Source organism: Amblyomma mixtum, chromosome 9 (assembly GCF_055824585.1).
Source record: "Amblyomma mixtum isolate Tamu chromosome 9, ASM5582458v1, whole genome shotgun sequence".
NCBI lineage: Eukaryota > Metazoa > Arthropoda > Arachnida > Ixodida > Ixodidae > Amblyomma > Amblyomma mixtum.
The window spans coordinates 29022039-29040210 of NC_143020.1; the positions used below are offsets into that span (position 1 = coordinate 29022039).

The 18172-nt window shown below is 48.0% G+C and overlaps 1 pseudogene across 1 annotated transcript; it reads left to right on the top strand.

The window, feature by feature from the left end:
• Positions 1-2110: 2110 nt before the first annotated feature.
• Positions 2111-4634, top strand: LOC149328622 (uncharacterized; annotated as a pseudogene). The gene is made up of 5 exons (XR_016285675.1): positions 2111-2309; positions 2873-3067; positions 3188-3242; positions 3371-3553; positions 3646-4634. The product of XR_016285675.1 is annotated as an uncharacterized LOC149328622 (transcript).
• The last annotated feature ends 13538 nt before the right edge of the window (positions 4635-18172 follow it).

Genomic DNA, 18172 nt, shown 5'->3' on the forward strand with positions numbered 1-18172 from the left:
ATTAAATTTTTGGAATAAAGATAATCACTTTTTTTTTATTCGCTCTAGGAATTCACTCCCGCAGTGCGCAGCTGGTGTCTGCTTCATGGAGATCTCGATACAAACGTAATAGATTAGTGCAAGTGCGTTCGGTAAACCGAAATTGTGCGCAGTTTTGGCAACGTCCAGACACGAAGCAGTCGCCTTGTAATTTCGAATCATGCGTTGCGCGCGTGAAATATTAGGCGGGTGCATCATAAACGCACGCGGACACGTGCTAAGCGATTCCTACGCTTCCCTACGTCGTGTGCTGTGATCGCGCCTTTCCCGTGTTTTCTGATTTGCTATTTACTTCCTTTTAAGCAAATTGTAGCGCTGGAAATTGCTGTTTTTGTCCGTTTTATTCTTCTGTTGAGTAATTTGTAACAGGGGCTATATAGCTCTTGCTCACGTCTTTGCATATTTACTCGCAAGTTTTTTTTTTCTTTCGAACATCACCTTTATTGATGAAAGCCATCGAAAGTAGTTGCGAACCAGAATTCAACATGCCTTTGTTTGTTTTTGCTTTTTTTGCGCGAAACTTCCACACGAACAAAGAATTTCAGGATTCTTCGACGACCAGCGAATAAATCGACTGACAAATGGCGTTAGACGCATGTTAACCTAGCTGTAGGGTACATGAAACTATGAAAGAGCGCGCATTCTGCTTGGATTTTTTTTTGCTTTATATTTTTGTTATTATGTGGTAACATTTTAAGCCATCTTGAACTAACAGAAACCACATCATACGGCCCCGCAAAATACGCGAGTGTTTGAAGTTGTTTTGGCGAAATTGGGACGTTAAACCCCATAAACCAAACCAAACCAAACCATCTTGAAGCTCCAAGCTTTTCACTTCAAAGTTTTTATGCTTTTCCTGCGGATTTACAACAATACTTTGACGCTTCCGTATTTCCCATCCACTTGTTTCTTGTAGATATTGCCTTTTGTACTGCCTGTGACCATGTGACTCATTTTTCGAAAATTGCAAACATTTTTCACGAATTTTGGCCCCCTTCCCTCTCTCTCTCAAGTCCAATATCTCCCCACCTGTTCTCCCGGCCGCGCTTTTTTCCAGGTAGCGGGCTGACCACCAACCCCGCGAAGGGCTATTTTTTCTTTTTGAATGTCACTATCTCGAAGCTGTTTTTCCTCGCGCGCAGCTACGCGCTTCGCCGTTCGTGCATCCTTCCACGATCTCCGTTTCTTCACCTTTCCGCTCGAGGACTTTTCTCGGAACCACAAAACCTGTGTAAAGGAAAATGACTCTCTCCCCTCCAGCCAACCTAACCAAAAAGATGGCGCTGACCCAACCCCCCCCCCACCCCCCAAAGGCAGATTAGGAAAGAATTTTTCTACGACAACTCAAGAGGCAGTGCCCTACTTTTTGAAGCTAGGTCAGGGTGTCTTAGAACGCGCAGCTACAAAAAGAAATTAAACGAAGAAGATGACACATGTGCAGTGTGTGGTAGATCTGTGGAAGCAATTGAACACCTCATAATCAAATGTGATGGTATTCATCCGGATGTCGATGCAGGCACAGTGACTCTTCCTGAGGCCTTAGGGTTTAAAGATAACAATGGTAATGTAAATAAATCTGCAGTGGAAGTTAGCAAAAAGCGATTGGAAGATTGGTGGCTGAAAAGCAGAGATGTGGCATAAGGTTAGAAGTGTAGGAAACCGTAGGGAAAGATGATGGCGAATCTTAATCAGAATTGCCAACACAGTAAACAAAAAATAATAAATAAAGAAAAGCTGAGCATGGTGGCAATCGCCACCACCCCGTTTCAAAGGGTACGCTTCTATCCATCCATCCACCATCGTCTCCCCTGCTCGTCTTGGAACCGCGCGAAGCTTCACAATAACACATCCTTCACTGCATGGCGGAGCCCAACCACGTGCACAACCAACGCGACGAAAATGCATGCTCACTCGAGCTAGCACCTTTCACAGTCTGTGCACGCGAGAGTAGGGTGCCTCGATGACAGCACCGCCGTTCGCATCGAGGCACCCTACGCGAAAGCCGATAAGGGCGCCCCTCGCGGCAAAAAGCGGAGAGCTGGCGGGAGACGCGCACCGTGAGGCTGTCCGAGCGTGCGTGTGTTTCAGTCCGTCGCAGCGTCGGTCGCCCATTGCGTTGGCAACATGTCGCGTTCTAACATCAATTGCTGCGTTGTAAATTGCAACAGCAGCTACGCGAAGTCACCTGGAACAAGTTTTTTTAGGTTTCCAAGCAAGCCGTACGAAGCGAAGAGACGGGAACGCTGGGTTACTCTTGTCCGTCGGCAAAAGTGAGTCGCATCGCCATCCTAGCAAACGTTCGTCGGCATGTATTGTTCCGTTCATTTGTTCATGACTCAGGATGCTGTGGTGACTCCCTTTACATACTTCATCAGATGCAATGCATTATTTTCATACTCAAATGCGGTGTTGTAATGAGGTCGCCTGTTGTTCGCCGTAAACTTTTGCCTCAGCAAGGCTGTAAACATTATCCGTTGAGCTTAGGATATGCGATTTTTGTACTTATTAGTGTGCGCTTGTGGCACGTAGCCTTAGGTTGCCTGCTGTGTTAAGCTTTGAGAACATTTTTTGTTGTTATTGCCCCGCTATCGTAGCTCAGGGATTCGCCGCTCGACTACTGCCACGATAACGCGGGTTTGCCCCCCTCTGCATTTTGATGGAGGCGAAGCGCTAAACGCGTTTGGTACGCGATGTCAGTTTAAGTTCTCTTGCCCTAGGTGGTCTAAATTATTCAGGAGTCCACCACTGCGGCGTCCCCCTTAGTCGCTTCGGGGCGTCAAACCACGCAGTTTACAATTCTGAACACACAGAGATTTTTTTTTTAAATCCGCATCAAAGACGGCGCAGACTGGCAACCTACTCCTTACACAAGAATCTGCAGCAAACACTTTGTGGGCGGTGTGAAGGCAAATGAAGAAGGACATCCAGCCTACTACCTCTCCATATTTCCTGTTACGTACAAGGCGGCACCTGGGCCACTCTCTGAAGACCGCTATGCGAGGTTAAAGGGTTCCAATTACCGTAAAAGGTCTTTGCTCACAGTTATTGAAGATATTCATGATATTTCATGTGATGCATTCATCTGTAATTTGAGAAGATGAACATTGGAATTTTCGTTTATTTTGCAAAAATACTGTTGTTGCACCAGGAAAAGAAGAAGACAAGGACAACGGATGCTGCGGGACAAGCAGGCTGCTGAAGCGGTAATGAATTTATTAATTTCTGTGAGGGATGAAGCCTGTCAGGCGGTTATTGTGAATATTTTTTTGATCACCTATGTTTTCTGTGCAGCAAAAGTTGAACAATGGTCATTTACTCATTCATTCAATAGGGTGCTAATGTTCAAGAAAACTTTGCGCAGAATAACACAAGACGGAAGGGAGAAACACGTACACACACGAGCGCAATGGAGGCCATAGTTCCGGACACTCAAGCTGCTTGCGGTGGCAGCGGTCTTGTGGCTTTTGACAGCAGTGAAGAGGCTCAGTGTGATTCTGACCTTCGACGTGTTCACGTAAGAAATATGGCATATTCTGCGTCAGGGGCGGGTTTAAAGGCTGGGTCTTGATTTTGATTAGTAATTGTGTTTTAATTTATTGTTTCCAGGTGTCAACAATGACAGAAGATGGACACTCGTCCTTCAGCAGTGAAGTCACGTTCATTTCTGAGCTGGCGGACGGGCATGCCTCATGTTACATTAGCCATAAGGAGGTGTGCACTACAAGCGTGGGCAGTTTTTATACGGTTTTTACTGACAAAAGCTGTGGCCCTTTGTATAAAAAACCTATTTTTGCTGGTCACAGCTCACTTTCCAAAGATGAAGACAAGCTTCATGCTTTAACAGCTGTTAGTTTCAATGTTTTTGCTCTTTTTAGCGTTTTGCCACCCATGAGAAGGGCTGTGAGCTAGTTGTGTACTGAGAACAAACTTCTGCTATTTCTGATGAAGTTAAGGCATTGCATGCCATTTACTGGTCTTAGAGCACTTTTTAATGTACACAGAACTACCGCAGCACGCATTTTCAAGGCAATCCTTGTGAATTTGAATGCGGCTACAAAAAGTTGGGTTTACTGGCCATCACAAACCGTTATTCAGTCAATAATGCCACCCGCATTCAAGGAGCACTACCCGAGTTGTAGAGTAATAATTGACTGCACAGACCTTGAAACTGAAATCTCACATGGAGTGGAAAAACAGAACCTATGGTATTCACATTACAAAAGCAGGCATACCATCAAATATGTAAATGGTATTGCACCCAATGGACTCGTAACTTTCGTGTCAAGAGGATTCGGAGGGCGAACAACAGAATCAGTAGCAAGTTTTTAGTCTGGATTACTGTCACTTCTAGAGCTAGGCGACCTGGTCTTAGCAGACAAGGGTTTCCTGGCATAAAGACAGGTGTCGGTGCCCATAAAGCGACATTGGTAATGCCACCATTTGCTAGTAGCCAGCAGTTCACTGAGTCAGAGGTAAACGCCACATACGAGACTGCCTCTGTGTGAATACATGTCGAGAGGGTCATTCAGCGGCTGAAAATATTTGATATTGCCACGTATCATTGTAGTGTTTGTTCGTTCACGCTCAAGGCTGCAGGAAAGGGCTGTTATCATTTTTGTTCGTGACGCGAGAAGCGACCAGTCTAATCTCGATTGATCGCAGCCATGAAAGGCTGCATCTAGGTTTTTCCAGATTACTGTAGATGATCTTGCCCTGCTATCTTGAAGTTTCTTTGCCATCTTTAAATTGAGCGATGCCGCGAGCGGCGGGCATTCGTAGTTCGACGACCGCCGAGCACGCCTGTTGCTTACGCCGCCGCCGAGTGATTCAGTTCTTTTGAGGGCGCAAGTCAGCCCAAATAAAGAGCTTCGTTTGAAAGTCTTTCCTGCTGTCTTCCTGACCGCTGGACTGCCGTCACTACAACGTGACATCTGGTGGAGGTGCTGGGTACATTCCCCGGTACTGCCCATACAGGAGAATGGGCATCCGAGGGTTCCCTTACGACGCCTCACGACCCCGACCCGGCCAGCGACCAGCCGAAATCTAGGAGTTCTTGCGTCGGGAAGAATACTCAACGCCCAGCCGACTATCACGTTCCCCGTCGCCATCGTCACCGCGCTTCGTATCTCCTACCTGAGGCTACGCAGTGCGTGGACGCTTCCCCAGCCCCCGAAGGTTAAACTGAATAAAGCAGCCTCTGAGGTTGCTTCTGAGCGCAAGAACTAAGATCCTCCATCGACGAAAACAGAATACCATACCCCTACGACGACGACGACCCCTACGAAGACGACGACCCCTACGAAGACGACGACCCCTACGAAGACGACGACCCCTACGACGACGACGACCCCTACGACGACCCCTACGACGACGACGACCCCTACGACGACGACGATCCCTACGACGACAAATACGACGACAAAAACTACGGCAACACCGACGACAACACCGACGACGACACGGCCAGACTTGAAGCTTTTACCGCTGCCCTTACACCTTATCAGGAATGCTAAAGGTCTCTAAGTTCTCGAAACATTCTCCGTGTTTAAGTTCATTCTAAAGCATCGAGACGATGCTTCTTTGAAAGGGGGGTAATGCCACGTATCATTGTAGTGTTTGTTCGTTCACGCTCAAGGCTGCAGGAAAGGGCTGTTATCATTTTTGTTCGTGACGCGAGAAGCGACCAGTCTAATCTCGATTGATCGCAGCCATGAAAGGCTGCATCTAGGTTTTTCCAGATTACTGTAGATGATCTTGCCCTGCTATCTTGAAGTTTCTTTGCCATCTTTAAATTGAGCGATGCCGCGAGCGGCGGGCATTCGTAGTTCGACGACCGCCGAGCACGCCTGTTGCTTACGCCGCCGCCGAGTGATTCAGTTCTTTTGAGGGCGCAAGTCAGCCCAAATAAAGAGCTTCGTTTGAAAGTCTTTCCTGCTGTCTTCCTGACCGCTGGACTGCCGTCACTACAACGTGACAATATCACACATGAGGTTCCATGCTAATTCACTGCTTATGCTGATGCAATCTTGCATATGATAGCTGTAATAACCAATTTGAAGAGTTCTATGTTTGCAAAAGACAGCATTGGGTGAAAAAATTGCCGTGCACATGATATATGAACTGTATTTATTGTGCAACCTACATAAATGTAATTTGGTACAAAACTGCTTGGTTTCAGCCCTTTCACATACGTGCACTCATGCACATTTTTTATTTCACAGTCCATATTTGCCTCATAGGCCTGCGCATTCATGCAACACCTTTAAAAAGTGCTGAAAATAAAAACTCCTCAGCTTTGGCAGTGCGGACAGCAAGGGGTCGTTGTCTTTTTTTCACAGGTATCATTAGCGCATCCGCGCTAGAGTACACATAAAAGTGCACACTTCGAGCCCAAGCACATGCATACAGAGCTGAACTTGTGTGAAGTATTGATGACTGCTTCGTAGGGAGATGTCTTCATCACCACACAAATAATTCAACATATGCTTGTTTCTCAGCGTGGTGCTTCTGCGGCTGTGTGGGCACTTAATTTCAAGCAGGATGGTATCTCCGTCCTTGTCCCTGAAAAAAAAATATGTGTGCTCTGAGCAAAATAAATTTTTCAAACAGCTTACCTAAATATGCCGTCAGGTGAGCATGCCAGCCAAGGCTCCTCGGGGCACACAACTAAACCAAACTCGGCTACCCTCACGTCATACCGTTTTTCAAATGCTGCACGAGCTTTTGGCTACATTGCCACTTGATACCGCACAGAGGGACCACTGAAGGACACCTCCGTTACCATGCGCTAGGCGCGGTCAGGAAGGCACTCGTCGCGGCAGGTCAGGATCCTATGTGCCTAAAGGAAGTTTTAGCAGTGATAATAAATACCGTCTCAGTATTGTGAAAACTTTTTTTCTCTGCTTTGAAAATAAAGATCTGTCGCACTTTTGTTGCGGTGATTCTGGGAAACCTTTTGGTTCCCCAGAGAGCTCTGTTCACACGTGTTTGTTCACACAAAGTGACGACATCCTCTGGTAGAATTGCTACGTATTTTTGGTACACCTGCAGCAGACGGCCAGGCAACCTACACAGAGTATGTCAAGAAGAGCTTGGTGGAATTTTTGCAAGTTTATGCAATGTATAGGTCATTTCACTCTGCTCAAAGGGTGGACTGCCTCTACAATTAAAAGCACTGGTCTGACATGCACGCAAAGAGAATACTGACCTCTCAATGAAATTGATCCTCTTCAGAATGAGCCTGCCCTCATGCAGCTCAGAAGAAAAGCAGTCAATTTTCTGGTAGGTTCTTTCCCACTCAAATAGGTGTAATGAGCGGGACTGCGCAGAAAGAGCTTGTAGGGGCTTAGGGGATAAGCTCTGGAAATCAGCGCGAAGGCATCCACTAGTGGGCAGTTTATGCTGCCGAAGAACTTCAGGACATGGGTGGCTGGAACACTCTTCGCACGCACTGAAACATGAAAACAGGGTCATTAATAACTGCCCTATAATCCGGCAATCTTATAAACATTTTCAGTAAGATGAGCGTTGTGAAGGTTCCCTACCTTTTTCTTTCAGAGTGTCTCCAATTAGTAAATATTTGGGATAATATTTTTTGGGCGAAGGCACACCCCACGCTCGTGGACGGCTTGTTTTGCTGTCGCACGTGGTGGTGTGTACAAACAGCGCGGCAGCAGCAGCATGTTTGCACTTCCCGGCCACTCCTGCTTGACAGTCGCAACTGGCCGCTAGCACGCTTCGGTTTTTGTCAACCTGGAAAATTTAATTTTTCTTGGAGCTCTGAACAATATTTTTGTTCAGCAATTTTACCTGAATGGTCACGCACCGCGCCGGAGCATTCAGCCGAGTCTGCGGCACGCACTTTGCGGTAATTTCTGACCCATCTGCTTGCAGCCACTCCCGCACATCGAACACATGACAGCTTCAAGAAGCAGCCGTCCTTTGCGCACGTTTGCACCACGAAAGAAGCTATCCAGATGTTTCAGTTCGCTGAAACCTGCTGTAATTATCGTAGGTACGCCGCTTGACATGGTGCTTGCGGGCTGCTGCTGCTGAAAAGCATGCATACGCGCACAACGCAAACGCTCACAGACGACAAAAAAGGCGTGAATACCCACAATGAGCTACGCTAAATTATAAATTCAGGAAATAGCGACACACGGATGCAAAAATAGAATTCCGGCACATGACAGCATTCCCAAATCTCCCCTGTCCGTACGTGAGATGGACGCACTTCTCCCTCCACAGTTTATCTGGCGGCCGCTAGGTAGCGCTGCTTGTTCACGGACAGATTAGGCGGAAATGTAGTTGAGCAGCGACTCCCGGGTTTGATCTATGCGGACGATATTGTACTGTTAGCAGATAGCCAGGAAGATTTACAAACTTTGGTTAATTGCTGTGGAGACGAAGGAGACGCTCTAGGATTCAGTTTTAGCGCAACTAAATCAGGTGTGATGATTTTTAACGATACAACTGATCAGGTGCTTACAATACAAGGCCACGAAATACCCAAAGTGGCCGAATACAAATACCTCGGGATATGGCTAAACGAAGGGCAGATATACACGGAAAAGCATGAACAGGCTCTTAGGGCAAAAGGACGAAGAGACGCCGGGATAATGAAACATAGGGCATTATGGGGGTACAACAAATATGAAGTACTCAGAGGTATTTGGAAAGGAATAATGGTGCCGGGACTTACTTTCGGCAATGCGGTTCTGTGCTTAAGGGCAGAAGTTCAGTCGAGCTTAGACGTAAATCAGAGAGCTGTTGGAAAATTAGCACTAGGTGCCCACGGCAAAACCACAAACGAGGCAGTACAAGGGGATATGGGCTGGGCATCGTTCGAGGCACGGGAAGCTAAGAGTAAAATACTATATGAAGAACGCCTGAGGAAATTGGACGATAACAGATGGGCAGCTAAGGTATTTAAATATTTATACAGAAAGAACGTTGACTCACAGTGGCGGAAAAGAACTAGAAAACTAACTAGTAAGTATGCCGGTCATGAGGACGGAGAAAGAAAGAGCATTAAACGACAGGTTAAAAACGCGGAAGTTAAAAATGGGATGAATTAAATGGAAAAGAAACATAGTGTAGAACTATATCGATTCTGGAAAAGGCAGATCAGGAAAGAATTTTTCTATGATAACTCAAGAGGCAGTGCCCTACTTTTTGAAGCTAGATCAGGGTGTCTTAGAACGCGCAGCTACAAAAAGAAATTTAACGAAGAAGATGACACATGTGCAGTGTGTGGTATATCTGTGGAAACAATTGAACACATCATAATCAAATGTGATGATATCCATCCGGATGTCGATGCAGGCACAGTCACTCTTTCTGAGGCCCTAGGGTTTAAAGATAACAATGGTCATGTAAATAAATCTGCAGTGGAAGTCAGCAAAAATCGATTGGAGGATTGGTGGCTGAAAAGCAGAGATGTGGCATAAGGTTAGAATTGTAAGAAACCGTAGGCAAAGGTGATGGAGAATCTTAATGAGAATTGCCAACACAGTGAACAAAAAAAAAATAATAAATAAAGAAAAATGAGCATGGTGGCAATTGCCACCACCCCGTTTCAAAGGGGGCGCTCCTATCCATCCATCCATCCATCCATCCATCCATCCATCCATCCATCCATCCATCCATCCATCCATCCATCCATCCATCCATCCATCCATCCATCCATCCATCCATCCATCCATCCATCCATCCATCCATCCATCCATCCATCCATCCATCCATCCATCCATCCATCCATCCATCCATCCATCCATCCATCCATCCATCCATCCATCCATCCATCCATCCATCCATCCATCCATCCATCCATCCATCCATCCATCCATCCATCCATCCATCCATCCATCCATCCATCCATCCATCCATCCATCCATCCATCCATCCATCCATCCATCCATCCATCCATCCATCCATCCATCCATCCATCCATCCATCCATCCATCCATCCATCCATCCATCCATCCATCCATCCATCCATCCATCCATCCATCCATCCATCCATCCATCCATCCATCCATCCATCCATCCATCCATCCATCCATCCATCCATCCATCCATCCATCCATCCATCCATCCATCCATCCATCCATCCATCCATCCATCCATCCATCCATCCATCCATCCATCCATCCATCCATCCATCCATCCATCCATCCATCCATCCATCCATCCATCCATCCATCCATCCATCCATCCATCCATCCATCCATCCATCCATCCATCCATCCATCCATCCATCCATCCATCCATCCATCCATCCATCCATCCATCCATCCATCCATCCATCCATCCATCCATCCATCCATCCATCCATCCATCCATCCATCCATCCATCCATCCATCCATCCATCCATCCATCCATCCATCCATCCATCCATCCATCCATCCATCCATCCATCCATCCATCCATCCATCCATCCATCCATCCATCCATCCATCCATCCATCCATCCATCCATCCATCCATCCATCCATCCATCCATCCATCCATCCATCCATCCATCCATCCATCCATCCATCCATCCATCCATCCATCCATCCATCCATCCATCCATCCATCCATCCATCCATCCATCCATCCATCCATCCATCCATCCATCCATCCATCCATCCATCCATCCATCCATCCATCCATCCATCCATCCATCCATCCATCCATCCATCCATCCATCCATCCATCCATCCATCCATCCATCCATCCATCCATCCATCCATCCATCCATCCATCCATCCATCCATCCATCCATCCATCCATCCATCCATCCATCCATCCATCCATCCATCCATCCATCCATCCATCCATCCATCCATCCATCCATCCATCCATCCATCCATCCATCCATCCATCCATCCATCCATCCATCCATCCATCCATCCATCCATCCATCCATCCATCCATCCATCCATCCATCCATCCATCCATCCATCCATCCATCCATCCATCCATCCATCCATCCATCCATCCATCCATCCATCCATCCATCCATCCATCCATCCATCCATCCATCCATCCATCCATCCATCCATCCATCCATCCATCCATCCATCCATCCATCCATCCATCCATCCATCCATCCATCCATCCATCCATCCATCCATCCATCCATCCATCCATCCATCCATCCATCCATCCATCCATCCATCCATCCATCCATCCATCCATCCATCCATCCATCCATCCATCCATCCATCCATCCATCCATCCATCCATCCATCCATCCATCCATCCATCCATCCATCCATCCATCCATCCATCCATCCATCCATCCATCCATCCATCCATCCATCCATCCATCCATCCATCCATCCATCCATCCATCCATCCATCCATCCATCCATCCATCCATCCATCCATCCATCCATCCATCCATCCATCCATCCATCCATCCATCCATCCATCCATCCATCCATCCATCCATCCATCCATCCATCCATCCATCCATCCATCCATCCATCCATCCATCCATCCATCCATCCATCCATCCATCCATCCATCCATCCATCCATCCATCCATCCATCCATCCATCCATCCATCCATCCATCCATCCATCCATCCATCCATCCATCCATCCATCCATCCATCCATCCATCCATCCATCCATCCATCCATCCATCCATCCATCCATCCATCCATCCATCCATCCATCCATCCATCCATCCATCCATCCATCCATCCATCCATCCATCCATCCATCCATCCATCCATCCATCCATCCATCCATCCATCCATCCATCCATCCATCCATCCATCCATCCATCCATCCATCCATCCATCCATCCATCCATCCATCCATCCATCCATCCATCCATCCATCCATCCATCCATCCATCCATCCATCCATCCATCCATCCATCCATCCATCCATCCATCCATCCATCCATCCATCCATCCATCCATCCATCCATCCATCCATCCATCCATCCATCCATCCATCCATCCATCCATCCATCCATCCATCCATCCATCCATCCATCCATCCATCCATCCATCCATCCATCCATCCATCCATCCATCCATCCATCCATCCATCCATCCATCCATCCATCCATCCATCCATCCATCCATCCATCCATCCATCCATCCATCCATCCATCCATCCATCCATCCATCCATCCATCCATCCATCCATCCATCCATCCATCCATCCATCCATCCATCCATCCATCCATCCATCCATCCATCCATCCATCCATCCATCCATCCATCCATCCATCCATCCATCCATCCATCCATCCATCCATCCATCCATCCATCCATCCATCCATCCATCCATCCATCCATCCATCCATCCATCCATCCATCCATCCATCCATCCATCCATCCATCCATCCATCCATCCATCCATCCATCCATCCATCCATCCATCCATCCATCCATCCATCCATCCATCCATCCATCCATCCATCCATCCATCCATCCATCCATCCATCCATCCATCCATCCATCCATCCATCCATCCATCCATCCATCCATCCATCCATCCATCCATCCATCCATCCATCCATCCATCCATCCATCCATCCATCCATCCATCCATCCATCCATCCATCCATCCATCCATCCATCCATCCATCCATCCATCCATCCATCCATCCATCCATCCATCCATCCATCCATCCATCCATCCATCCATCATCCATCCATCCATCCATCCATCCATCCATCCATCCATCCATCCATCCATCCATCCATCCATCCATCCATCCATCCATCCATCCATCCATCCATCCATCCATCCATCCATCCATCCATCCATCCATCCATCCATCCATCCATCCATCCATCCATCCATCCATCCATCCATCCATCCATCCATCCATCCATCCATCCATCCATCCATCCATCCATCCATCCATCCATCCATCCATCCATCCATCCATCCATCCATCCATCCATCCATCCATCCATCCATCCATCCATCCATCCATCCATCCATCCATCCATCCATCCATCCATCCATCCATCCATCCATCCATCCATCCATCCATCCATCCATCCATCCATCCATCCATCCATCCATCCATCCATCCATCCATCCATCCATCCATCCATCCATCCATCCATCCATCCATCCATATCCATCCATCCATCCATCCATCCATCCATCCATCCATCCATCCATCCATCCATCCATCCATCCATCCATCCATCCATCCATCCATCCATCCATCCATCCATCCATCATCATCCATCCATCCATCCATCCATCCATCCATCTCCATCCATCCATCCATCCATCCATCCATCCATCCATCCATCCATCCATCCATCCATCCATCCATCCATCCATCCATCCATCCATCCATCATCATCCATCCATCCATCCATCCATCCATCCATCCATCCATCCATCCATCCATCCATCCATCCATCCATCCATCCATCCATCCATCCATCCATCCATCCATCCATCCATCCATCCATCCATCCATCCATCCATCCATCCATCCATCCATCCATCCATCCATCCATCCATCCATCCATCCATCCATCCATCCATCCATCCATCCATCCATCCATCATCCATCCATCCATCCATCCATCCATCCATCCATCCATCCATCCATCCATCCATCCATCCATCCATCCATCCATCCATCCATCCATCCATCCATCCATCCATCCATCCATCCATCCATCCATCCATCCATCCATCCATCCATCCATCCATCCATCCATCCATCCATCCATCCATCCATCCATCCATCCATCCATCCATCCATCCATCCATCCATCCATCCATCCATCCATCCATCCATCCATCCATCATCCATCCATCCATCCATCCATCCATCCATCCATCCATCCATCCATCCATCCATCCATCCATCCATCCATCCATCCATCCATCCATCCATCCATCCATCCATCCATCCATCCATCCATCCATCATCCATCCATCCATCCATCCATCCATCCATCCATCCATCCATCCATCCATCCATCCATCCATCCATCCATCCATCCATCCATCCATCCATCCATCCATCCATCCATCCATCCATCCATCCATCCATCCATCCATCCATCCATCCATCCATCCATCCATCCATCCATCCATCCATCCATCCATCCATCCATCCATCCATCCATCCATCCATCCATCCATCCATCCATCCATCATCCATCCATCCATCCATCCATCCATCCATCCATCCATCCATCCATCCATCCATCCATCCATCCATCCATCCATCCATCCATCCATCCATCCATCCATCCATCCATCCATCCATCCATCCATCCATCCATCCATCCATCCATCCATCCATCCATCCATCCATCCATCCATCCATCCATCCATCCATCCATCCATCCATCCATCCATCCATCCATCCATCCATCCATCCATCCATCCATCCATCCATCCATCCATCCATCCATCCATCCATCCATCCATCCATCCATCCATCCATCCATCCATCCATCCATCCATCCATCCATCCATCCATCCATCCATCCATCCATCCATCCATCCATCCATCCATCCATCCATCCATCCATCCATCCATCCATCCATCCATCCATCCATCCATCCACATCCATCCATCCATCCATCCATCCATCCATCCATCCATCCATCCATCCATCCATCCATCCATCCATCCATCCATCCATCCATCCATCCATCCATCCATCCATCCATCCATCCATCCATCCATCCATCCATCCATCCATCCATCCATCCATCCATCCATCCATCCATCCATCCATCCATCCATCCATCCATCCATCCATCCATCCATCCATCCATCCATCCATCCATCCATCCATCCATCCATCCATCCATCCATCCATCCATCCATCCATCCATCCATCCATCCATCCATCCATCCATCCATCCATCCATCCATCCATCCATCCATCCATCCATCCATCCATCCATCCATCCATCCATCCATCCATCCATCCATCCATCCATCCATCCATCCATCCATCCATCCATCCATCCATCCATCCATCCATCCATCCATCCATCCATCCATCCATCCATCCATCCATCCATCCATCCATCCATCCATCCATCCATCCATCCATCCATCCATCCATCCATCCATCCATCCATCCATCCATCCATCCATCCATCCATCCATCCATCCATCCATCCATCCATCCATCCATCCATCCATCCATCCATCCATCCATCCATCCATCCATCCATCCATCCATCCATCCATCCATCCATCCATCCATCCATCCATCCATCCATCCATCCATCCATCCATCCATCCATCCATCCATCCATCCATCCATCCATCCATCCATCCATCCATCCATCCATCCATCCATCCATCCATCCATCCATCCATCCATCCATCCATCCATCCATCCATCCATCCATCCATCCATCCATCCATCCATCCATCCATCCATCCATCCATCCATCCATCCATCCATCCATCCATCCATCCATCCATCCATCCATCCATCCATCCATCCATCCATCCATCCATCCATCCATCCATCCATCCATCCATCCATCCATCCATCCATCCATCCATCCATCCATCCATCCATCCATCCATCCATCCATCCATCCATCCATCCATCCATCCATCCATCCATCCATCCATCCATCCATCCATCCATCCATCCATCCATCCATCCATCCATCCATCCATCCATCCATCCATCCATCCATCCATCCATCCATCCATCCATCCATCCATCCATCCATCCATCCATCCATCCATCCATCCATCCATCCATCCATCCATCCATCCATCCATCCATCCATCCATCCATCCATCCATCCATCCATCCATCCATCCATCCATCCATCCATCCATCCATCCATCCATCCATCCATCCATCCATCCATCCATCCATCCATCCATCCATCCATCCATCCATCCATCCATCCATCCATCCATCCATCCATCCATCCATCCATCCATCCATCCATCCATCCATCCATCCATCCATCCATCCATCCATCCATCCATCCATCCATCCATCCATCCATCCATCCATCCATCCATCCATCCATCCATCCATCCATCCATCCATCCATCCATCCATCCATCCATCCATCCATCCATCCATCCATCCATCCATCCATCCATCCATCCATCCATCCATCCATCCATCCATCCATCCATCCATCCATCCATCCATCCATCCATCCATCCATCCATCCATCCATCCATCCATCCATCCATCCATCCATCCATCCATCCATCCATCCATCCATCCATCCATCCATCCATCCATCCATCCATCCATCCATCCATCCATCCATCCATCCATCCATCCATCCATCCATCCATCCATCCATCCATCCATCCATCCATCCATCCATCCATCCATCCATCCATCCATCCATCCATCCATCCATCCATCCATCCATCCATCCATCCATCCATCCATCCATCCATCCATCCATCCATCCATCCATCCATCCATCCATCCATCCATCCATCCATCCATCCATCCATCCATCCATCCATCCATCCATCCATCCATCCATCCATCCATCCATCCATCCATCCATCCATCCATCCATCCATCCATCCATCCATCCATCCATCCATCCATCCATCCATCCATCCATCCATCCATCCATCCATCCATCCATCCATCCATCCATCCATCCATCCATCCATCCATCCATCCATCCATCCATCCATCCATCCATCCATCCATCCATCCATCCATCCATCCATCCATCCATCCATCCATCCATCCATCCATCCATCCATCCATCCATCCATCCATCCATCCATCCATCCATCCATCCATCCATCCATCCATCCATCCATCCATCCATCCATCCATCCATCCATCCATCCATCCATCCATCCATCCATCCATCCATCCATCCATCCATCCATCCATCCATCCATCCATCCATCCATCCATCCATCCATCCATCCATCCATCCATCCATCCATCCATCCATCCATCCATCCATCCATCCATCCATCCATCCATCCATCCATCCATCCATCCATCCATCCATCCATCCATCCATCCATCCATCCATCCATCCATCCATCCATCCATCCATCCATCCATCCATCCATCCATCCATCCATCCATCCATCCATCCATCCATCCATCCATCCATCCATCCATCCATCCATCCATCCATCCATCCATCCATCCATCCATCCATCCATCCATCCATCCATCCATCCATCCATCCATCCATCCATCCATCCATCCATCCATCCATCCATCCATCCATCCATCCATCCATCCATCCATCCATCCATCCATCCATCCATCCATCCATCCATCCATCCATCCATCCATCCATCCATCCATCCATCCATCCATCCATCCATCCATCCATCCATCCATCCATCCATCCATCCATCCATCCATCCATCCATCCATCCATCCATCCATCCATCCATCCATCCATCCATCCATCCATCCATCCATCCATCCATCCATCCATCCATCCATCCATCCATCCATCCATCCATCCATCCATCCATCCATCCATCCATCCATCCATCCATCCATCCATCCATCCATCCATCCATCCATCCATCCATCCATCCATCCATCCATCCATCCATCCATCCATCCATCCATCCATCCATCCATCCATCCATCCATCCATCCATCCATCCATCCATCCATCCATCCATCCATCCATCCATCCATCCATCCATCCATCCATCCATCCATCCATCCATCCATCCATCCATCCATCCATCCATCCATCCATCCATCCATCCATCCATCCATCCATCCATCCATCCATCCATCCATCCATCCATCCATCCATCCATCCATCCATCCATCCATCCATCCATCCATCCATCCATCCATCCATCCATCCATCCATCCATCCATCCATCCATCCATCCATCCATCCATCCATCCATCCATCCATCCATCCATCCATCCATCCATCCATCCATCCATCCATCCATCCATCCATCCATCCATCCATCCATCCATCCATCCATCCATCCATCCATCCATCCATCCATCCATCCATCCATCCATCCATCCATCCATCCATCCATCCATCCATCCATCCATCCATCCATCCATCCATCCATCCATCCATCCATCCATCCATCCATCCATCCATCCATCCATCCATCCATCCATCCATCCATCCATCCATCCATCCATCCATCCATCCAT